This window comes from Thamnophis elegans, chromosome 9, assembly GCF_009769535.1.
Source record: "Thamnophis elegans isolate rThaEle1 chromosome 9, rThaEle1.pri, whole genome shotgun sequence".
Classification (NCBI taxonomy): Eukaryota; Metazoa; Chordata; class Lepidosauria; order Squamata; family Colubridae; genus Thamnophis; species Thamnophis elegans.
In genome coordinates, this window is record NC_045549.1 from 10,119,230 (window position 1) to 10,143,425 (window position 24,196).

The 24,196-nt window shown below is 47.6% G+C and overlaps 1 protein-coding gene across 1 annotated transcript in view; it reads right to left on the reverse strand.

Annotated features, from left to right (window-relative positions):
- Nucleotides 1-3,163, reverse strand: part of PRKG2 (protein kinase cGMP-dependent 2) — a 104,260-nt gene extending 101,097 nt beyond the window's left edge. The window contains exon 1 of the mRNA XM_032224665.1: nt 2,960-3,163. The gene's annotated coding sequence lies outside the window, so the exon portion shown is untranslated. The remainder of the gene's footprint in view (nt 1-2,959) is intronic.
- Nucleotides 3,164-24,196: the final 21,033 nt, after the last annotated feature.

The following is a 24,196-nucleotide window of genomic DNA, read 5'->3' on the forward strand; positions in this document are numbered from 1 at the left end:
ATCTTAAGGGTGCCAAAGTAGATTAACACAGATCTACAATATCTTACGTTTTTTTCTCTTTTGGTAAAAATATAGCTTTTAGTAAAGCAAAAAACAGTTGAAAAAAAACAGAGCCCGTCAATCCATCAGAGTAGGGCTGGAAGGGACCTTGAAGGTCACCTAGTCCAACCCCTTGCTCAAGCAGGGGACCCTCTACAATTTGTGACAAGTGACCGGTCCAGTCTCTTCTTGAAAACCTCCAGTAATGAAGCATCTGCAACTTCTAAAGTCCCCTTTGAACTTTTCCATTAGGATCCATTGCATCTAAAATCCACATTCACACATAAAGAGTGCTAACGTTTCCTCAACCTATTAGATTTAAGTTGTTCTCGATGTTAAGCTACATCGACGACAAGGGAGCTGAATTAACCCGTTTAGGGGACACCAGACTGGAGAAATTGGACATACCTAGTAAACTTGTAGCGATCACCAAAACTTTGGTTGCACAGAGAACTAAAAGCCTTCCATCTCTCTCTTTTGCTACAATGCTATTTCATTAATCGACAGAGGAACCCAACTGTGAGATGAAGTCACATCGGAACTTCACCTCTTCTTTCTTCTTCTACTACAAGAATCAATAAGGACCCTCTTGTGACCCTCCTGCTGCTTTGCTCTCATCCATGCATCCCACTGATAGAGCGAGGCAGTTAAACAGAATACTCCTATTACATAAACTTGATTTATCCCCATGCTTTATGGCATGGAGAAAGGGACCAAAAACAAAAAACCCCATCACCAGGCATGGATTTATATCTCTTGGATGAAAATTATCCTGATCATAACCTCTTCCTTGACATTTGTCAAGAAATTGACAATCTCTGCTCGCGATAGAATCTCTTATGCCAACAGGCTCGAAATTTTCGGCTTGGACGATCTGGAACTATGCCGCCTACGGTGTGACCTAAGCGTAGTACACAAAATTGTCTGCCACAATGTCCTACCTGTCAACAACTACTTCAGCTTCAACCGCAATAATACGTGGGTAAACAATAGATACAAACTCAAGGTAAACCGCTCCAAACACGATTGCAGGAAATACGACTTCAGCAACAGAGTGGTCAACACCTGGAATGCTCTACCTGACTCTGTTGTTACATCCTCAAACCCTCAAACAGCTTCAACCTTAAACTGTCTACCGTGGACCTCACCCCATTCCTAAGAGGTCCGTAAAGAGGGCGTGAATAAGCGCACCAGCGTGCCTTCCGTCCCTGTCCTACTGTCCCCATTTATTTGTACTCATTTCCTTTGTTCATGCCCATGTTTATACTTATACCTGCTGTCTTGTACATGTTCGACAAACTAAATAAAAGAAAAAAAGGGGAAAAAATTGTCCAATCGTCTCCTCCGGAAAATGTAGAAGGGATATAAATATTGCAATTGGGAGAGGAAAGCCTGAGATGCAATCCATTATGGAAGGAAGAGATCACAATTTGGTGCACACAAAAGCCTCCTCTTAAGTGGACAACATGAAGCATCTTTGGTGGTTGTCTCCTCTCAGAGTCAAGTGCCAGGAGACACGGGATCTCTGTGGTTCTCTGAACCTCGCTGTATTTTGAACAGAAACATGTGGCACCCAAAGCCCACCAACTTTGAAGTGAAACCTTTCTTCTCACCATGATGGGTCCGGAAGCAATGCTTAGGTTCCCTTCCAACACAAGCTTGCAAACCACTGGCAAGCAAGCATCTCTCACAGAGAATCTCTGCCTTAAAGACCCCACCCCCACCTCCACTCCCAGCCCAGAGTGGGGCGATAAATGGTGAATGGGGGGTGCATTAAAACATTAGCCTAGTGGGTTGTTATTACAAACATAACAATCAGCAAACAGCTAGGGTCAACTAGCGGATTATTCTCAAGGGGGTCAATCCTTCTGGACCTTTTCTTTCTTTCTTTCCTTCCTTCCTTCTCTCCCTCTCTTCCTTATCCCTTCACCCCTTCCTATCTTCTGGACCCCTTCTTTCTTTCTTCTTTCTTTCTTTCTTTCTTTTTTCCCTTTCTTTCTTCTTTTCCTTCCTTCCTTCCTTCCCTCTATCTCTCTCCTTATCCCTTCATCCCCTTCCTATCTTCTGGACCCCTTCTTCTTTCTTTCCTTCCTTGCTTCCTTCCTTCTCTCCCTCTCTCCTTTACCCCATCATCCCTTCCTATCTTCTGGACCCCTTCCTTCCTTCCTTCCTTCCTTCTTCCCTCTCTCTCTCTCTCCTTTATCCCTTCACCCTCTTCCTATCTTCTGGACCCCTTCCTTCCTTCCTTCCCTCCCTCCTTTACACCATCACCCCTTTCTTATCTTCTGGACCCTTTCTTTCTTTCTTTCTTTCTTTCTTTCTTTCTTTCTTTCCTTCCTTCCTTTATTTATTTATTTCCTTCCTTCCCTCTCTCTCTCTCCTTTATCCCTTTACCTCTTCCTATCTTCTGGACCCCTTCCTTCCTTCCCTCCCTCTCTCCTTTACACCATCACCCCTTCCTTCCTTCCTTCCTTCCTTCTCTTATCCCTTCACCATCCATCCATCCATCCATCCATCCATCCATCCAATTCATCTCTCTTTCATTCCCACGACACCCCGCTGCACGTTACCCACGCGCGCCGGAGGCAGGCAGGCAGCGGTGACCAAGCGAGCGCGAGCGGGACAGTCCCATCCTGCAACGGAGACCAAAGTCGTCCGGCGGAAAGGAGGAGGAAGAGGGGGGGCAATCCTTGCGCCCCCGACCGGCTTCGCCTTGCCCTTCTCCAGCCCCAAGCAGCGGGAACGGGATGCCGCCAGCCGGCAAGGCACCGCGGCGTCTCCGTCCTGCTTCCACGCGCGAAGTGCCGGCCCGGGTCCCCCGACATCTCCCCCCACCCGGAGCCGCCTTGCCGCGCGCGCGCGCCTGCGTCCTCCTTCGCCCCTCGCCTTCCCGCAGCTTCGCCGCCTTGGCCGGACTCACCTGCCCCGCTCGGGCAGCCCTGGCCGCGCTCCCCTCCCTCGGCTTCCTTCGCCCTCGGAGAAGACGGAGCCGGCCGGCGGCGTCCAGGCAGCGAGCGAGGGAGAAGCAGCCAGGCGGAGCAGGCAGTGCGCAGAAGACGGGCAGCGCGTAGCCTGGGCACCGCCGCCGCCGCCGCCGCCGCCGCCCCGCCTGCTCGGGGAGAGGGAGCCGAGGAGGACCGTCAGGCACGCAGGCTGGGGGGGGGGGGGGAGGGCTGGCTCGCGCGCGGGGTGGGGGAGAGGAGGGGGAGGAGGGGCGAAGGCCCCGCGCGCCAAGGACCCGGCTGGTTTCCTCCGGGAGGGAGCGCGGCATCCCTGGGGGCGAGGAACCCGGAGGGAACGGCTCTCGGTGGGCTTCCCACGAGGGGGAGAACTTGCAGGTGGGAATGCGGTAGTCTAAGTGGAGGGCGGGGGCTTCTTTTCTTTTCTTTCTCTCTCTCGCTCTCTCTTCCTTCCTTCCATCCATCCTTTCTCTTTTCCTCACTTCTTTCCTTCTTTCTCTTTCTTTTCCTTTCTTTTCCTCCCTTCTTTCCCTTCCTTCCTCCCGTCCATCTTTCCTTCCTTCTTTCCCTTTTTCTTTTCCTTCTTTCCATCCATCCATCCTTCTTTCTTTCCTTCCTTCCCTTTCTCTTTCTTTCCTTCTTTCTTTCCTTCTCTTTCATTTCTTTCCCTCTTTCCTTTTTCCTTTCCTTCCTTTCCTCCCTCTTTCCCTCCCTCCCTCCATTCTCTTTCTTTTCTTCACTTCTTTCCTTCTCTTTTCCTTTCTTTTCCTCCCTTCTTTCTTTTCCTTCCTTCCCCTTTCCCCTTTCCTTCTTCTCTTTCTTTCCTTCCTTCCTTCCCTTTTTCTTTTCCTTCCTTTCCTCCCTCTTTCCCTCCCTCCATTCTCTTTTTCTTTTCTTCACTTCTTTCCTTCCTTCTCTTTTCCTTTCTTTTCCTCCCTTCTTTCTTTTCCTTCCTTCCCCTTTCCTTTTCCTTTCTTCTTTCTTTTCTTTACCTCCTTCCTTCTCTTTTTCTTTTCCTTCCTTTCCTCTCTCTCTCCCTCCCTCCCTTCCTCCCTCTATCTTTAACTAGAAACCAGCACAAGTTTGTCACAAACAGGTCATGCCAAACCACTCTTATTTCATTATTTAACAAAGTAACTAAATTAGTAAACCAGCAAAATGCTGTGGACATAGTATACTTAGATTTCAGCAAGGCATTTGACAAAGTAGACCACAACATACTTCTTGGTAAGCTAGAAAAAAAAGTGAGATGGCTAGCATCACCAGGATGGATTTGTAACTGGCTCATAAACTGCACTCAGTGAAGAGTCTTTAACGGTACTACATGAAGGGAAGGAAGTGGGGTACCACAAGAGTTTCATCTTAGGCCCTGTACAATGTCTTCATCAATGGCTTAGATGAGGGAATATGTTGTAATATAGTTCCTTGTATAGGTGTGGGTCACCCATGGCCCAGTTCATAACAGGGCATGCAGAGCCACGCTGAACCACACAGGAGAAAACAAACTCCTAAAACTCCATAACATCCTGATAGTTCATAACATAACATCCTGAGATGTGCCCTACCAATGACGCCCAGGATTTGACCATATATAGACAGAACTTCCCTGAGCAGTAGATCAGTTGTTGTTTTTAATCACATGCTGATTGCTCCTCCTGCCTTTGTCCTATCTCAATAAAAGGGGCTCTCAGACCCCCAATCTGGGTCGCTCCATCCCGAGAAGGATCGTGTCCGTGTCTTTTCTCCACATTGGCCTCATGGACGAACCACGGGAACATCACAGGAATAGAAGGGGAACTCAGGAAATTTGCAGATGACACTAAACTGGTAGGAATAGCCAACAATGCAGAAGACAAGCTCAGGATCCAGAAAGATCTTGAACCATGCGCCTTATCCAACAACATGAAATTTAATGTGGAGAAAAGCAAGGTTTTACATCTAGGCAGGAAAAAACCAAAGATACGAGTACAGATCATGAGGCTAAACCTGGCTCAAAAACAGTAACTGTGAGGGGGACCTTGGAAGTCTTAGTGGATGATCCTTTAAACTTGAGCCAGCAGTACGCGGCAGCAGCCAAAAAGCTAATGCAATCCTTGGTTGTATAAACAGAGATATAGAATCAGAACCGTGTAAAGTATGAGTACCGCTTTATAAATCATTAGTAGGGCCACACTTGGAATGCTACGTCCAGTTTTGGTCAATACATTACAAAAAAGATGTTGAGACTTTGGGAAAAAGTGCAAAGAAGAGCAGCTAAGATGTTTAAGGGCCTGGAGATGAAAACATACGAAGGAAGAGTTGCAGGAACTGGGTATGGATAATCTAGAGAATAGGGGTACATGATAGCAGTATTCCAGTGTTTGAGGTGCTGCCACAATAAGAGGGGGTCAGTTTATTTTCCAAAGCATCAGAAAGCAAGGCAAGACACAATGGGTGGAAACTAATCAAGGAGAGAAGCAACTTGGAATTAAGGAGACATTTCCTAACAGTGAGGACAATTAACCAGTGGAACAGAAGTTGCCTTCAGAAGTTGTAGGTGCTTTATCACTGGAGGTTTTTAAGAAGAGACTGGGCAGCCCCCTATCTGAAAAGGCATAGCGTCTCTTGCTTGAGCAGAGGGCTGGACTAGAAGACCTCCAAAGTCCCTTCTAGCTCTATTCTGATTGATAGATTCTCTCTTTTCCTTCCCTCCTCACTCCTTTTTGTTGTTCGCTCTCCCTTTTTCCTTCCTTCATTCCTTCCTTCCTCTCTCCCCCCTCTCGTCTTTTTTCTATTTCTATCTCTTTTCCTTCCTTCTTTTCTTCTTCTCTCCCCCTCTCCTCTTTTCTTTCTTTCTTTTTCTATTTCTATCTCTTTCCCTTCTTTCCTTCCTTCCTTTTCTTCCTCCCTTCCTACTTTATTTCTTGTTCCCTTTCTCCCTTTTTCCTTCCTTCTTTCCTTCCTTCCTCTCTCCCCCCTCGTCTCTTTTCTATTTCTATCTCTTTTCCTTCCTTTCTTCTTCTCTCCCCCTCTCCTCTCTTTTCTTTCTTTCTTTTTCTATTTCTACCTCTTTTCCTTCTTTCCTTCCTTCCTTTCTCCCTTCCTACTTTATTTCTTGTTCCCTTTCTTCTTTTTTCTTTCCTTCTTTCCTTCCTTCCTCTCTCCCATCCTCTCGTCTCTTTTCTATTTCTATCTCTTTTCCTTCCTTCTTTTCTTCTTCTCTCCCCCTCTCCTCTCTTTTCTTTCTTTCTTTTTCTATTTCTACCTCTTTTCCTTCTTTCCTTCCTTCCTTCCTTCCTTCTCTTCCTCCCTTCCTACTTTATTTCTTGTTCCCTTTCTTCTTTTTTCTTTCCTTCTTTCCTTCCTTCCTCTCTCCCATCCTCTCGTCTCTTTTCTATTTCTATCTCTTTTCCTTCCTTCTTTTCTTCTTCTCTCCCCCTCTCCTCTCTTTTCTTTCTTTCTTTTTCTATTTCTACCTCTTTTCCTTCTTTCCTTCCTTCCTTCCTTCCTTCTCTTCCTCCCTTCCTACTTTATTTCTTGTTCCCTTTCTTCTTTTTTCCTTCCTTCTTTCCTTCCTTCCTTCCCATCTCAGTTTCTCCTACTTATATTGCTTCTTTTTTAAAAGCATGCCAGCCTGGCCTGAACAAAACAAAATAAATTATTGATCACTGTTAATTTTTATTCGAATTTTTTTAAAATGTCATTGTCAATTTTCATTGGGTTTGGGATATTCTATTTTTTTTAAAAAACTTTTGTATTATGTGTTTCTTTTAATGTTGTATGCCGCCCTGAGTCCTTGGGAGAAGGGCGGCATATAAATCTAATAAACCTAAACCTAAACCTAAAAAAAATGTATGCTGCCTATTCCTCTTTAGGGCACTAACTGACTTACAAGTAACGGTGCCTATAATCTTATTTCCAATCACGCTGAGAAGGTCTTTAAAAACTCTGTTAGACCAAATATAGATGTGTATTGTTATGGGGATTTTATAAGTTGGCTGTGAATGTTTAATACTGTTTAATTTGACTAGTTTGGTTTGTACTGGAATGCATGGCACCCAGATGTCACGCTGCTCAAGCATTGATTTGACATTTTTATTTTATTTTTAAAATTAAAATAAATAAAACAAAAATTCCATTAGAATCCCTAAGAAAGGCTGAGTTTGACTGAGAACAACGTAAGCTCAAAAGAACCTGTGAACGTTTCTTTTGGAGGGCCTTGTTTTTCCTTTTGTCCTAATTTCACACGTGCGCAGCTCCTACTGAAGTCTCCAACACAACTACAAACTTAATCTTCCAGAAACAAGCTTGACATACAGAATCTTTAACGATTAACCAGATAAGTACGTATGTTTATTGGCAAAGGATTTTAAAATATCTGAGCTCGAGATAGTTATGTGTGCCAAACTACACACAGTTTACATAACGGTTGAAACTTGTTAATAATCTATTATGCCTTAGATATTTTCTGTAGCAATGTGAGAAAGACTTTTCCATCACAGCCGAGAAAAAAAAAAAACAGAAGCAAGCCCATTGGAGGAAATAAACAAAGCCATTATAGGAAAAAAAGAGTTACACAATGAATGCATCATATAATTTTTGCTGATTTATATCCTACTTTTATTAGCTTTTATAAATAACTCAAGGCAGTGAACATAACTGATACTCCTGCCTCCTTCTATTTTCTCCGCAACAAACCTGTGAGGTTCAGTGGTGGGTTCTGGTCGGTATGGCCCAGTACGGGCATACCAGTAGTAGCCGGGAGCAGCAGCCACCGTATCGGTACAGTAGCATGTTTGACCCACCCGCCCGCTCACATACCATACCCGTGTTTTAAAGAAACCAGGCCAATTGCGCACACGCGCACAGCGACCTCCGACAAGCAGCTGGGTGTCCGACGAGCAGCAGGGGAGGTGGAGTGCGCAGTGAACTGGTAGCGACAGGGAGAGGAACCCACCACTGGTGAGGTTGGTTAGACTGAGAGAATGTCCCCAGTCCAAAGTCACCCATTGGCTCTCATGGCTAAGGCGGGATTAGAACTCACCGTCTCCTGGGGATTGGCCCAGAGTCACCCAACCGGCTTTCATGCCTAAGGCAGAACTAGAACTCAGAGTCTCCCAGTGACTAGCCTGATGCCATAACCACTACTAGATCAAACTGGCACAATACTATTGGAAGAAATATCCACCTGGGTTCATTTCCAAGTGTGGAAAAAGACACTGGAGACATGGAGGCTGATTGAAAAAATGGTTCTAATGGTGGACAGGATCACATGGCTTGAGGTCCTGGACAATTGAGCACATGGGAGAGAGAGGGAGAGGGAGGGGGAGAGAGAGAGACCCTCTCTTGGGCCCTGCCTTGGAGCATCCTGTTCCTGTGTAAGAAATGTATTCTGATTGGTTGTCAGACTCCCATGGGGCCATGCAGAGGCAACTTTATAGGTTTTCTTGAGTCCCAGACTTGGTTGAATCTAGCAATAGCAGTTAGACTTATATACCGCTTCATAGGGCTTTCAGCCCTCTCTAAGAGGTTTACAGAGTCAGCATATCGCCCCCACAGTCTGGGTCCTCATTTCACCCACCTCGGAAGGATGGAAGGCTGAGTCAACCTTGAGCCGGTGAGATTTGAACCGCTGAACTGCAGATGAAGTCAGTCAGCTGAAGTACTGCACCCTAATCACTGCACCACCTCGGCTCTTCTTGCTGGGTGATGTAATGAAGGGGCTTTGGGCAATTCCTATTATGGCTTAATGGCTTTGTCTTGGCTTGGATTGTGAGTGAGGGTTAATCCTATCCTGCCCTGTGTGTGAAGGTCTTTTGTCTTGTGAATAAGCTGGCCCAGTCTTTTGTCTTGCAGACAGGTTGGCACCAGTCTTTCTGGGGCTATTAACAACGGTGGGGGCTGCTTTCCAAGGCCATGTTTCTCCTTTTCTCATCCAGGGTGGTATAATATTCTGTATTTTTAAATATTCCCTATAATATTTCATTCTTCTAGGAGAGGCGTGGGTGCTAACTTCCTACAATACAATATTACAAAGATAGGGTGCTGAGATTGGAGTTCTACGAATCTTGATTTCATTCATTCAATCAGTTGAAACCGTTACTATTTCCCCATGTGGTGGGTGGGTTTGGGACGGAAAAAAATGCAATCACAAGATTTGCAAAGCAGGAAGGACGGCAGAAGATTATTTATGGCCTGTTCCTCTGATGTTGGAAGAAATGTCCATCTGGGTTCAGTTCCAAGTGAGGAAAAAGACACTGGATTCATGGAAGTTACTTGGAAAGAAGGTTTATTGATGGTGGACACATGGTTTGAGATCCTGGGGGAAAAGGGGATGACATGCCTTGAAGATCTTGAAGGAAAAAAAGGACAAATATGAGTTTTATACTCTCTCTTGGGTCCTGCCTTGGAGCTTCCTGTTCCTGTGTAAGAAATGTATTCTGACTGGTGGTCAAACTTCCAGGAGGTCAAAGCTAGTTGACTTTGTAGGCTTTCTTTTGAGTCCCAAGCTTGGTTGAGCTGTTGCTGGGTGATGATGTAATGAAAAGGCTTCGGAATTCCTACTATGGCTCTGCCTGAAGGAGATAGATCTTCGTTATGTAGAATAGACTGGCTCAAGCCTTAATGGGACTGAATTTGTGTCTCCCTTTTAGGGGGAAATATTCTGCCCTTTTAATATTTCCTAAATTATCTCATTTTCCTAAGAATTTACACCTGGTAAATGTCTTCCCTTTATGCAGCTAATAAGGGAGCCAGAAACGTTGATGTCACGTCTTTCTCACAGCCCTGAAACATCCATGAGTTCTCCAGTTGTTCGCTAAAATTATTCTAATTGCTACCTCTGATCAAAGGGCTGTACATTCAACCAAGCCTTCCCAGCAGTATTCTTTGGTGCCTTGCCCTGCCTTGTTCCTCTCGATCATTTTACTTTGTTCTAATTAAAAATGACAAAGTTATTACATAAAATTCGCTAATTGTGCCTTTACAGCTTTTCACGGTGCTTCAAGATGCAAATCCCGGGGACGATGCTGTGAGAATTTTTTGCAAAGGGGGAAAATATACATATATAGGCCACAAATAGGAAGTGGCATAATTAAACCACTATGTGCATAGGAACCCTGGTAGGGAAGCAGCTAACATCCACCGCCTCTTAGGATTACGTTGTACACAAATGTTGCTTGTTTTGATGAGTGTTTCCGTTTGTAAACAACTACCAGATCCCAAATGTCAACTTTATGTTAATAGCCACTTGCAGAATTTCTTTTTATGTGTTACTGCAAATTGTGCCTTTCGGGGGAAGATGAGAAATCCTTCTGGGAGAAAAAAAAAATGTTTGCACCCAAACCGCAGCTGTCTTCTCCCCCAAATTCACCTGACCAATAGCAATAGCACTTAGACTTATATACCGCTTCGCAGTGCTTTACAGCCCTCTCTAAGCGGTTTACAGAGTCAGCCTCTTGACCCCAACAATCTGGGTCCTCATTTTACCCACCTCGGAAGGATGGAAGGCTGAGTCAACCTTGAGCCAGTCAGGCTTGAACTGCTGGCAGTGAGCAGAGTCAGCCTGCAATACTGCATTCTAACCATTGTGCGAAGGAAGGAAGGAAGGAAGGAAGGAAGGAAGGAAGGAGAAAAGGAGGAGCAATAGCAGTAGCACTTAGACTTATATACCGCTTCACAGTGCTTTACAGCCCTCTCTAAGCGGTTTACAGAGTCAGCCTCTTGACCCCAACAATCTGGGTCCTCATTTTACCCACCTCGGAAGGATGGAAGGCTGAGTCAACCTTGAGCCAGTCAGGCTTGAACTGCTGGCAGTGAGCAGAGTCAGCCTGCAATACTGCATTCTAACCATTGTGCGAAGGAAGGAAGGAAGGAAGGAAGGAAGGAGAAAAGGAGGAGCAATAGCAGTAGCACTTAGACTTATATACTGCTTCACAGTGCTTTCCAGCCCTCTCTAAGCGGTTTACAGAGTCAGCCTGTTGACCCGAACAATCTGGGTCCTCATTTTATCCACCTTGGAAGGATGGAAGGCTGAGTCAACCATGAGCCTGGTGGGATTTGAACTGCCAAATTGCAGGTAGCCGGCAGGCAGCAGATGTAGATGGCAGTACTGCACTCTAACCACTGTGCTACCAAGGCTCATATAGTCTGTAGAGATTCTCAGTCATCGAGGTCACAGTGCTTTTTCTGGAGGCAACTGGACTTTCTTGGTTTTTCTTTTGGAGACATTTCGCTTCTCATCCAAGAAGCTTCTTCAGCTCTGACTGGATGGTGGAGAATGGAAGGATTTATACTCCTTGCAGACAGCTGGACATTTGCATCTTTTTAGAGGGTCGTTGAAGCACTTGGAGGTTTATCTCTGTCCTCAGGGTCACCTGAGTTAGTGCTCCTAGTTCCTGTAGTCTGCAATTTTTTCCTCTGGAAATCCATTCCTACTCCCACACCATTCCAAGGGCGTTCATCCCAAATTGTATAGCCAAAACTCTGGTGAGATTCTCTGTCATCCAGGTCATGGTTCTCCCAAGGATGCTTCTTCAGGAGGCAAAATGGACCTCCTTGGTTTTTCTTTGAAGACTAAAAGTATGCAAATAACCAAGGAATATAAATCCTTCCATTCCCCACTATCCTGTCAGAGCTGAAGAAGCTTCTTGAAACACCTTCAAAGAAAAAGAAAAAAAGTCCAGTTGCCTCCAGAAAAAGCACCTTTGAGACATCTGACCAATGTCACATGTAGAGGCAGTCCTCATTTAATAACCACAGTGGAAATAGTCGCTAAGTGAAACTGCAACTGTGCTTACGGTCTCACTTCACACTTCCTTTCCTTTATAGACTCACAAAGGTTGCAAACACGAGGATTGGTTGCAAAGTTATACCACTCTAATAGCAATAGCAATAGCAGTTAGACTTATATACCACTTCATAGGGCTTTCAGCCCTCTCTAAGTGGTTTACAGAGTCAGCATATCGCCCCCCACAGTCTGGGTCCTCATTTCACCCACCTCGGAAGGATGGAAGGCTGAGTCAACCTTGAGCCGGTGAGATTAGAACCGCTGAACTGCAGATAACAGTCAGTTGAAGTGGCCTGCAGTACTGCACCCTAACCACTGCGCCATCTCGGCTCTTATGGCAGAAAGCGAAGAGGGACTAAAGAGTTTCTTGATGTGGGTGAAGAAGGAGAGTGCAAAAGTTGGCTTGAAACTCAACATTAAGAAAACTAAGATCATGGCATCCGGCCCTGTCAATTCCTGGCAAATAGATGGGGACGAAACCAAGGTAGTGACAGATTTTATTTCCTGGGCTCCAAGATCACCACAGATGGGGACTCTAGCCAAGAAATCAAAAGACGCTTCCTCCTGGGGAGGAAGGTTATGGCAAATCTAGACAGCATGCTAAAAAGCAGAGACATCACCCTGCCAACAAAAGTATGTATAGTCAAGACTATGGTTTCCCCAGTTGCAATGGATGGCTGTGAAGGTTGGACCATAAGAAAGGCTGAGCGTCAAAGAATTGAGGCCTTTGAACTCTGGTGCTGGAGGAGATTCCTGCGAGTCCCTTGGACTGCAAGGCGATCAAACCAGTCAGTCCTAGAGGAGATCAACCCTGACTGCTCTTTAGAAGGCCAGATCCTGAAAAGGAAACTCAAATACTTTGGCCACCTAATGAGAAGGAGGGACTCACTGGAGAAGAGCCTCATGCTGGGAACGATTGAGGGCAAAAGAAGAAGGGGACGACAGAGAATGAGGTGGCTGGATCGAGTCACTGAAGCAGTTGGCGTGAGCTTAACTGGACTCCAGAGGATGGTAGAGGACAGGAAGGCCTGGAGGAACATTGTCTACGGGGTCACGATGGGTCGGACATGACTTTGCAACTAACCAATAAATTAGTGTGCCTTTGTTTTAAGATTTACACTTTTTTTTGTGTGTGTGTGGTCAATTTCCCATCTCAGAATAGCAGAAAGCAACACCGCCAATCTCCAGAAAATATGAGCAGGACTATTGCAAATTAAGGGTTCTAAAGCTCATTTTTGACAGTTCTTGGAGTGAAGCTGAATAAGCAGCTTAGAGGTTGGTCTAAAAACAAAGCAAATTGTCCAGTAAACTGACAAGGTTACAGACTACTTAGAGAAGCTGTTTTAAGAATCGGGGGGGGGGGGGGGGGGAGGATAATGGAAAGAAATCTACTAGAGTTGGGAAGGCTCCACAGTGGTGAAAAGATTCTCTTTTCATTGTTATTGTTGTTGCTATTGTGTGCAAATGCCTCTGAGGGATCGACAGATGTACCTAGGAAAATTAAAACTGCACAGAACCACGAAAACCACAAACAGCTGCCAAAGCTAAAAAGCCATAAAGAAGGACCAGGTCAGCAAGGAAAGGAACATATTGAATGAGAATATCCAGCCAAAACCTGTGAAAATTTGTCAGGCTTAAAAGTGAAACATAAAGTTAATTACAGTTAATAACAGGTTTGGTATATTTGGCAATCTGCCCTTTCATGTATCCTTCCATGACAAAGGATGGCAGCATTTATAGTCTTGTCTGCTAACTGCAAACTATAGCATACAAAACCTTTGCCAGACCAATTCTCGAATACAGCTCGTCTGCCTGGAATCCACACTGTATATCGGACATTAATACGAGCGAGTCCAGAGGTATTTCACGAGAAGAGTCCTCCACTCCTCTGCTCACAATAGAATCCCTTATGCCACCAGGCTCGAAATTTTGGGCTTGGATAGCCTAGAAGTACGCCGCCTACACTCTGACTTAAGCCCAGTGCGCAAAATTGTCTGCTACAACATAACACCTGTCAATGACTACTTCAGCTTCAACCGCAATAATACACGGGCAAACAACAGGTAGAAACTCAAAGTAAACCGCGCCAAACTCGATTGCAGAAAATACGACTTCAGCAACGGTGGTCAATGCCTGGAATGCACTACCCAACTCCGTTGTTACATCCTCAAACACAGGGGTGAAATCCAACAGGTTCTGGAGAACCAGTAGCGGAAATTTTGAGTAGTAGAACCAGCAAATGCCACCTCCAGCTGGCCCCAGAGTGGGGTGGGAATGGAGATTTTGCAGTATCCTTCCCCTGCCATACTCACCAAGCCATGCCCATCAAGCCACGCCCACAGAACTGGTAGAAAAAAACAAATGAATTTCACCACTGCTCAAACCCACATAACTTTAATCTCAAACTGTCTACCGTGGACCTCACCCCATTCCTAAGAGGTCCGTAAAGGGGACGTGCATAAGCGCACCAGCATGCCTTCCATCCCTGTCCTACTGTCCCCATTTATTTGTACCCATTTCCTGTGTTCATGTCCATGATTATACGTATACCTGTCATCTCGTACGGTTCGACCACAAAACTGCACCTGACTAAACCGCGTCGCTGACGTCATCAACAGGGCGACAACAGCGCGGAGACAGAACCATGCTGTAAACCCTAAACCTAAAATTAACCCCTAAACCTAAACCTAAATCTAACCCTAACCCTTAACCTAACCCTAAAGCTAACCCTAAAGTTAACCCTTACCTTAAGTTGAATAGGCTTGCTTTCAAAGTGTTATTTAAAGCGCCCTTCTTTCTCCGCGCTGGCTGTTGTCGCCCTGTTGATGACGTCAGCAATGCGGTTTAATCGGGCGCGGCTTAGTCGAGCGCGGTTTTGACGGGTCACGATCTCGTACATGTTTGACTAACTAACTAAATAATACAGGCTCCAGCCCTGAATTATTCCATTTCCTGCTGCAGAAATGTCGTTTCTGGATTTCAAAGCCTCTCCGGGAGCCTCCTCCAAAAGGCATCGGTTGGCAAAGATTTCTAGAACGCTCTCTGGAACTATTCTATCTTGGGCCAAGGCTCTTTAGAACGACAGCGGGAGCGCTGGAGCCCTGAAGTTTATTTACAGAAAATGAACTCCGTTGCTGAATTTGTCACACAGCTCCGGAGCCTAATAATAGCGCTTAGAGAGAAATGACTGCGATTACCTTTGGAGATGGGCTGAGGAAGGAAATCTTGCCTCCTGATGCCTCTGGAGGCGCCCTGTGCCTGGGAATTCACAGCCAATAGAGGGGAAAGAAGAAACAGGGGCGTAATTAAGACCTGGGGAAATAGGAAATAAAGGTGCTGAATGGAATAGACTGCTGTGATGGGGAAACCTATGGCATGCATGCTACAGGTGGTGAGGTGTTGCCCGATGTCAGCTCCATTGACAAACCGGACTTTAACATCTTTGACGATTTCTTTTAATCGCCTGGACTTTTGGGACCTTCCCAACTACGTAAGAAGGGAAGAAATGCTACCTCCCCTTCTATATATATTCTTTTATAAGATCTACGCACGCTGCGCAAATTTTTAAATGGTATGGTGAGTGCATGTGACTGTATGTGTGAACTGGATGATCCCACTTTTATTATTCCATGATTGTTGTATTTTTATGTGTTTTTAATTATTACGTGGGGATTGCTTGAGTGTATAAATGAGTGTGCTTGATTCGGAGGACCTGCCGGGAATTGCGGGGGCTATGGGGGTGGTTGAGGGGACTAAAGACACGGGAGAGGGTCGGGGTATTGCGGTCGTAACAGGGAGGGGCAGATACGGCGGGGACTTTAGGGCAGGCCATTACCGGGGAAGGAGGGTTCGCTACATCACAGAGATCCCTCCTTCCGGCCCTAGGAGTCCCACTCCAAGACCAGATGGCGCAAGTAGTCAGGACCCTGGTCTCAGGCTGTTGTCGCTAAATGCCAGGTCTGTTGTACATAAAGCACCTCTCGTCCGGGACTTAATTTTAGACGAGAGGGCAGACCTGGCATGTATTACTGAGACCTGGCTGGGCCCAGAGGGAGGAGTCCCCCTTGTAGAACTGTGCCCAGAAGGATTTCAGGTGCTACATCAGCCGAGAGCCCAGGGAAGGGGTGGGGGTGTGGCCGTTGTTATCCGGGAGTCGTTAGTTCCTCGTAGGGTCCCTGCTCCGGAGATTGTCGGGTGTGAGTCCTTGCTGTTAAAGTTGGACCTCAAGGGTCAAGTGGGTTTGCTGCTAACGTACCTGCCTCCCAACAGCGTTGCAGCAGCCCTCCCCTCGCTCCTCGAGTCGGTAGCCGAGCTGGCAATTGAGTTCCCTAGGTTGATGGTCCTGGGGGACTTTAATTTGCCGTCGCTCGGTGAAAACTCTGATGGGGCGCAGGAGTTCATGGCTTCCATGACAGCCATGGGCTTGGCTCAAGTAATCCGAGGCCCAACCCATTCAGCGGGACACATGCTTGACCTCGTATTTCTCTCGGAGCAGTGGATGTGTGATCTTGGTCTGAGGGGGAGTGACATCATACCCCTGTCGTGGTCAGACCATTGCCTACTGAGGCTCGACTTCCGGAGGCCAAACCCCCACTGTAGGGAGGAGGAACCGACCAGGTGGTTCCGCCCCAGGCGTCTTATGGAGCCAGCAAGGTTCCAGACAGAGCTTGGGGTTATTCCTGACACTTTCGCCCACAGTCTGGCAGAGACTCTGGCTGCTGCGTGGCACTTGGCAGCGTCAGAGGCCCTCGACCGGATTGCGCCACTGCGGCCCCTCCGAGGCGGCGGATCCCGGAGACCCCCTTGGTTCACCGAGGAGCTCCGGGAGATGAAGCGCCGGAGGAGATGCCTAGAGCACCGTTGGAGGTCCGATAAGTCCGCATCGAACCGAGCAATGGTAACCACCTGCACCAGGGAATATACTAGGGCACTTAGGGCAGCTAAAAGATCACACATAGCCTCCCTGGTCGCATCCGCTGAGTCCCGTCCAGCCGCCCTGTTTAGGATAACCCGCTCCCTATTGAACAAAAGGGAGACGGGGGAACCCTTGCAGGGCAGAGCTGAAGAATATGCCCAATTCTTAGCGGACAAAATTGCTCGGTTTCGGACGGACTTGGACTCCACACCTGCAGTTCCAGCCGAGGCACAGGGGGACCAAGTAGAACAGTTCTGGGTTGAGTTTCAGGAGGTTACCCCCGGGGATGTGGACAAGGCCATGAGAGCTGTGAGTTCCTCCACCTGTGTCCTGGATCCGTGTCCCTCATGGCTGGTTTCTAACTGCAGTGAGGTGACACGAGGCTGGATCCAGGCGGTTGTAACCGCCTCCCTTCGGGAGGGGCACTTCCCCGCCGCACTGAAAGCGGCGGTGGTGAGACCCCTCCTGAAGAAACCATCCTTGGATCCAGCTGTCCTTAACAACTATCGCCCGGTCTCCAACCTCCCCTTTCTGGGGAAGGTTGTTGAGAAGGTGGTGGCCTTCCAGCTCCAACGGTCCTTGGAGGAAGCAGACTATCTAGACCCCTTCCAGTCAGGCTTCAGACCCGGTTACAGCACGGAAACCGCTTTGGTCGCATTGATGGATGATCTTTGGAGAGCCAGAGATGAAGGACATCCCTCCATCCTGGTCCTCCTTGACCTCTCAGCGGCTTTCGATACCATCGACCATGGTATCCTTCTGCGACGACTGCGGGAGGTGGGAGTGGGGGGCACCGTGTTACGGTGGTTCTCCTCCTACCTCTCGGACAGGTCGCAGTCGGTGTTAGTGGGAGGGCAGAGATCGTCCCCAAGGCCCCTAAAATATGGGGTGCCGCAGGGTTCGGTCTTATCCCCCCTACTATTTAACATCTACATGAAACCGCTGGGAGAGATCATCCGTAGGCACGGGATCAGATACCATCAATATGCGGACGATACTCAATTGTATCTGTCCGCCCCGTGCCAAATCAATGAAGCGGTTGACGTGATGGACCGGGGGCTTGAAGCCGTCATGGACTGGATGAGGATTAACAAGCTTGTGCTCAACCCGGAAAAGACCGAGTGGCTGTTGTGTTTTCCTCCCAAAGATTCGGCCAATAATCCAACACTCAGGCTGGGGGGTCAAATTTTACACCCCTCAGAGAGGGTCCGCAACTTGGGAGTCCTCCTGGATCCACAGCTGTCATTCGACCATCATATAGCGGCTGTGACCAGGGGGGCATTCGCCCAGGTACGCCTGGTGCGCCAGTTGCGACCCTACCTGAACCGGGAGGCCCTCACAACAGTCACTCGGGCCCTTGTGACCTCTAGGCTGGAATACTGCAACGTGCTCTACATGGGGCTGCCCTTGAGGAGCATCCGGCGACTTCAGCTAGTACAGAACGCAGCCGCGCGAGTGATTGCGGGTGCACCCCGATTCACCCGCATTACACCTATCCTCCGCGAGTTGCGCTGGCTACCTGTCGATCTCCGGATGCGCTTCAAGGTGCTATTGATCACCCATAAAGCCCTACATGGCAGTGGATCTGGATACTTGAGAGACCGCCTTCTGCCAATTACCTCCCTACGACCTATAAGATCCCATAGATTAGGCCTCCTCCGCATTCCATCGGCCAGCCAGTGTCGGCTGGCAACCACAAGGAGGAGGGCCTTCTCAGCAGTAGCCCCGACCCTTTGGAACGAGCTCCCCGTGGAGATTCGTACCCTCTCCACCGTCCAGGCCTTCCGCACTGCCTTGAAGAACTGGCTCGCCCGTCAGGCCTGGGGATAAGGATTTCTACCCCGCCCGAATGTTGTATGCATGTTGCTCATTATTTTATTATGTGTTGTTGTCTCAATGTTGTATTTCCCCTTTCCCTGGTTTTCTGTGAGCCGCCCTGAGTCCCCTCAGGGAAAAGGGCGGCCTACAAATGCAAATAAAACCTACAAAACCTACAAACCAGCACACATGCGCCTGCTGGCCAGCTGATTTTCAGCCTTCCGGAGGGCCACAGGAGGCTGTTTTCACCCTCCCCAGGCTTTAGGAAAGCCTCTGGAGCCTGTGGATGGCGAAAAATGGACCCTACCGGAAGTTTTCATTTCTGAACTTAAAGTAGGCCCATTGGGCCTGTTTTCCGCCATCCACAGGCTTTGGAAGAGTTCCCGAAGCCTGTGGATGGTGAAAAACGGGCCCAACGGAAGTCTGGAAACTTCAGGGAGGCCTCCGGACATGAGTGGGATGGGGGGCAACATGGGGGATGTCTGCACGTATGCACAGGGGAAGGGCATTGCATTATGGGTGTAAGAATGCATGCATGCACTTTTTTGGCACCCGAGCAAAAAAAGGTTTGCCATCACCGGAGTAGAGTAACAATTGGAAGGGACCTTGGAAATCTTCTAGTCCAACCCCCTGCTCAAGCGGGGAACCCCATATAATTTCAGAATGTCCCCCAGAAACAGATGCTTTGGGGTAGGTGAACCTAAGATCGTGATTACAATAAGCTGGCTAAGGGCTGGTGTGGTGAAATGTAGTCTGGAGTCCCCAGGAAGGAGGGGCTCTTTCCCAAAGATCAAAGAGGCAGCCGAGCTTGGAGACAGGAAGTGGGCAAAGTCAGACGGTCCATAGAGGTTCACCATGTGGAAGCACAGCGGTTAAAATACAGTATTTGCAGGCTAACTCTGCCCACAGCCAAGAGTTCGATCCTGATGGGCTCAAGGTTGACTCAGCCTTCACATCCTTCCAAGGTCAGTAAAATGAGGACGCAGACAATACGCTGACACTGTAAACTGCACAGAGTGTGTTGTAAAGCACTATGGGGCCAGAGGTGGTATTCAGCAGGTTCTGGCCAATTCTGGAGAACCAGTAGCAGAATTTTTGAGTAGTTAAGAGAACTGACATATACCACCTCTGGCTGGCCCCGCCCCATCTATTCTCAGACTCCCGAGTCCCAGCTGATCGGGAGGAAATTGGGATTTTGCAGTATCCTTCCCCTGCAGTGGGGAGGAAATGGAGATTTTGCAGTATCCTTCCCTTGGAGTGGGGAGGGAATGGGGATTTTGCAGTAACCTTCCCTTGGAGTGGGGAGGGAATGGGGATTTTGCAGTAACCTTTCCCTGGAGTGGGGAGGGAATGGAGATTTTGCAGTATCCTTTCCCTGGAGTGGGGAGGAAATGGGGATTTTGCAGTAACCTTCCCTTGGAGTGGAAAGGGAATGGGGATTTTGCAGTATCCTTCCCCTGGGGTGGGGAGGGAATGGGGATTTTGCATTAACCTCCCCCTGGAGTGGGGAGGCAGTGGAGATTTTGTAGTAACCTCCCCCTAGAGTGGGGAGAGAATGGGGATTTTGCAGTATCCTTTCCCTAAAGTGGGGAGGGAGTGGAGATTTTGCAGTAACCTCCCCCTGGAGTGGGGAGGGAATGGGGATTTTGCAGTATCCTTTCCCTGCCACGCCCACCAAAACACACCCACCAAGACACACCATACGCCATGCCCACAGAACCGGTAGTAAAAAAAAAAAAAGAATCCCGTATGGGGCGGTATATAACACCACATGCTATTACTATCCATAGTTATGCAGATCGTTTCTTTAGTCTAGAAAGATTCTGTCTACAGACAAACAACAATGAAGTGCTCAGAAGTAACTCCACATGTCCGTTCTTGGTTCTTCAGCCTGACAGCTGGATCTGAAAGGTTTATGGCTGTGGTGTCTGCAGGCTGTGCCCCCCAAAAGTCAAGACAACAACTGTGATGTTGTCGAGATCAAATCTCCATCTGCTTTTTTCTAGATCTACCAAAACCAACAGGAACTTCCATTGCACTGTTGCAATGATCAGTTTGACTTTTTTTAACCAGACAGTGCTGTATTGTAGTTCCTCTTCCAGTAATATCATCACTCTCAGGTGTTTCGTGGCACATACTCAAAAGCCTACAGGGCCCATGTTATGAGAGAGGGGTCATAGATGCCAGGTGCGATGCAAGCCAGGCTGCTAATAATACCTCCAGATTTGAGCATTGAAGGGTTGGCGTTTGCACCTCCACTGTCGAGAAGGTGAAGAGGCTATTCTCATGGAATACATTGGGGCCTTGTGTGCCAATATGAGTGATAGTTTAGTAACCCCCTACAGGAGGAGAACCCTGCTGAATATGAAAGCGTGTGTCATCTGTCTAAAAATAAGCGCAACCTTTTTCGTAGGAAGACAATATTACAGAGAAAGTTGCTGCAATTTGGGAAGCCGGAGAAACAACAGGGACCGTTTGCTACATACATGAGCTAGAGATCGGCCCGCTTTTATGTAACCGAAGAGAAGGTCAGATTTATTCAACTCGTTATCTCTTTCCACATCAAGCCTTTGCAGAGAACATCCTGATGGAATATTGGATAACAGACTCATTTCCTCGTTAGTTCAGTTCAATCCAAGGGTGGGATTCAGCTCGCTCGCGTGAACCAAATGCTAATTTTACATTTGGTTCGCCAAACCAGTAGTTGCAAGGACTGGGTAGCCCGCCTTCCCCCTCCGGGAGTCTCCACGCGGCCCATTTTGTCCCACATGGAGGATCTGGGAGGGCGAAAAACAGGCCTCCTGGAAGTTCTGGTCCCATTCCCAGCCTCTGGAGGACCTCTGAAGTCCGGGGGAAGCCATTTTTGCCCTCCCGGAGGCTCAAGGAAAACTCCCCCCTGCCCCGGCCATGGTGCAGGAGGCTGAGTAGGCCACGCCCACCGTGGCCACGCCCACACTGCAACTGAGCAGAGAACCGGTTGCTAAAATTTTTGAATCCCATCCTTGGTTCAACCACACGCTGAATTAATCAATGCGAACTTTTTAGACGCGTTTCCCTGTCTATTTGGTTTTAATAAATAAAACTGGAGAGTTATTTTGAGGGTCCCTCCCCCCCCCCAGGCCACTTCCTGCCCTTGATGGCAAGCAAAAATTCTGTTCCTTGGAAATAAAAAAAAAAAAACCAGGTCTTTAAATGATCTGTCAAAATCCAGAAGTAGTACAGTATATCATTCTACGCCAAAATATGCATTTTGCATCGCGCAAAAAGGTACACACACACAAAATAAAAAACATTGCCTCTATTAAATGCTGGGATTAAAAACAAAGATTCTCTTGAGGCATGGACATGTTCCATTAGAATGGAAAGGCTCACTCATTTTCACTATCCAGAATTGGTTGGTTTTGGTTTCCCAGTCTAAATTAGCAGGATCATGGAATAACAGAGTTGAAAGGGACCTTGGAGATCTTCTAATCCGACTTCTTGGTCAAGCAGGAAACCCTACACCAGTGATGGTGGACCTTTTTGTTGTTGGGTGCCAAAAATGAGAGGGCGTGTGCATGATAGAGATTACGCGTGCTGCAGAGGTGGGTTGCTCCCAGTTAAGCCCAGATCAGGCGAACTGGTAGTAATGGTGGCAGGACGCTATGCCCAACCGCCCGGACACTTCTGCACATGAGCGTGCCCGAACCAGTAGTAATTGGAAACCCACCATTGGCGTGCCAGCACCCATAATGCAAAGCATGCCCCCACATGCACATGCATGCACAAACCCTCCACACTCCCACCCCATGTGTCCCGCACTACTCGCCTCCAAGCTGAGCTTGGTATTTCCTCTCTGGGACGAGGACAGAGGTGGGTTTCTTCCAGTTTGCACCTACTCGGTAGAACCGATTCATCAAATCTACCGAACCGGTTAGAAGAGGTTCCACCAGTGGACCCGGAAAGCAGGCCACACCTACAGAAGAGGTTACAAATTTTTTTGAAACCCACCACTGGTCCTTGGATATGATTATTCTACACTATCATGCTCATATTTATAAAACTCAGGGCCTCTGTAAAAGGTAAGGATGACTACTGCGTTTGTGGTGCAATCAGAACATTGCGTGTGTTGAAGTTGTTTTAACGCAAACCAAAGATGCCTTTTAAAAAACAAGTTTACATCCTATTCTTATGCATGCCAGTGCTGTGTGTGAGGTAATTAAAGATGGTTCTGACAATTGTCGTCGGTATCTTCATATCCGGTCACATGGGCGGCAAGCCACTCCCATCCGGTCACATGGGTGGCAAGCCACTCCCACAAAGGAGGCCACACCCACAGAGTAGGTTCGAACAATTTTTGAAACCCACCACTGGACGAAGAAGGCCATTTTCACCCTCCCCAGGCTCCAGGAAAGCCTCCAAAGACTGGAGAGGATGAAAAACGCTTTCCCTCTGGAAGCTGGAAATGGATCATTTCCGAACTTCCAGTTGGCCCGTTGTGCCCATTTCTTGCCCCCAAGGCTTCTATAGAAGAGGTTAGAACTGGCAGGAACCCACCCCTGCCTGGCATGCACGGTGTCACCCGTTCCTCTTTTGGGTTTCTGGCACGCATGCACGAGCAACGATCAGCTGGCCTTCGTGCACGCGGCAGTTCTGGAAACTGGAAGAGCTGGCCTTCTGTTTTCTAGAGTGAGCATACGTGTCAGCCAGCTGATCGTCGTGCGCGCAGGTGCGCCAGTAACCGGAAGACTAGCTTCAAGTTCATTTTCCAGTGCATGCATGCCTCCTGGGCAGCTCTTCTTCTGGGTTGCGGCCCAAACAAGAGTGCATGCACCCGGTGCCGAAAAGGTTCGCCATCAACTGGTATAAGGTCTCCTGCCTTGAACGGTTCCACCACAAAACCGCGTTCGACTAAACCGCGCTCGACGAAACCACGTAGCTGACGTCATCAACAGCGCGACAACAGCGCGGAGACAGAAGCACGCTATAAACGCTAAACCTAAAATTAACCCCTAAACCTAAACCTAACCCCCCTAAATCTAATCCTAAACCTAACCCTAAACCTAACCCTTAACCTAACCCTAACCCTAACCCTAAACCTAACCCTAAACCTAAACCTAACCCTAACCCTAACCCTAAACCTAAACCTAATCCTAACCCTTAACTTAACCCTAAACCTAACCCTAACCCTTAACCTAACCCTAAACCTAACCCTAACCCCTAACCTAACCCTAAAGCTAACCCTAAACCTAACCCTAAACCTAACCCTTACCTTAAGTTGAATCGGCTTGCTTTCAAAGCGCTATTTAAAGCACCCTTCTTTCTCCGCGCTGGCTGTTGTCGCCCTGTTGATGACGTCAGCGACGCGGTTTAATCGGGCGCGGCTTAGTCGAGCGCGGTTTTGTCGTGCCACGGCCTTGAACAAGGAATTGGACGGAGATGACCTCCAGTCTCACGATCCTATGTTCTACGAACACTGAAAACAAGTAGGTTTAAATATTAGCCAGCAATATGTTTAAAAATAGGCTACATTTTCCACCTTTGATAGTGACTTGCTGATTCCATATGGCAGTAATTAACAATCTATCTCTGCTAGTAAATTATTAACAAATGCCAAACAATGTTTATCTTGATATTCCCAAAAGATTTATATCTCATTGAAAAATAATAAAATAGAAGCCCGTCATTTCATTCAGGACAAAAACAACTTGCGCTGTT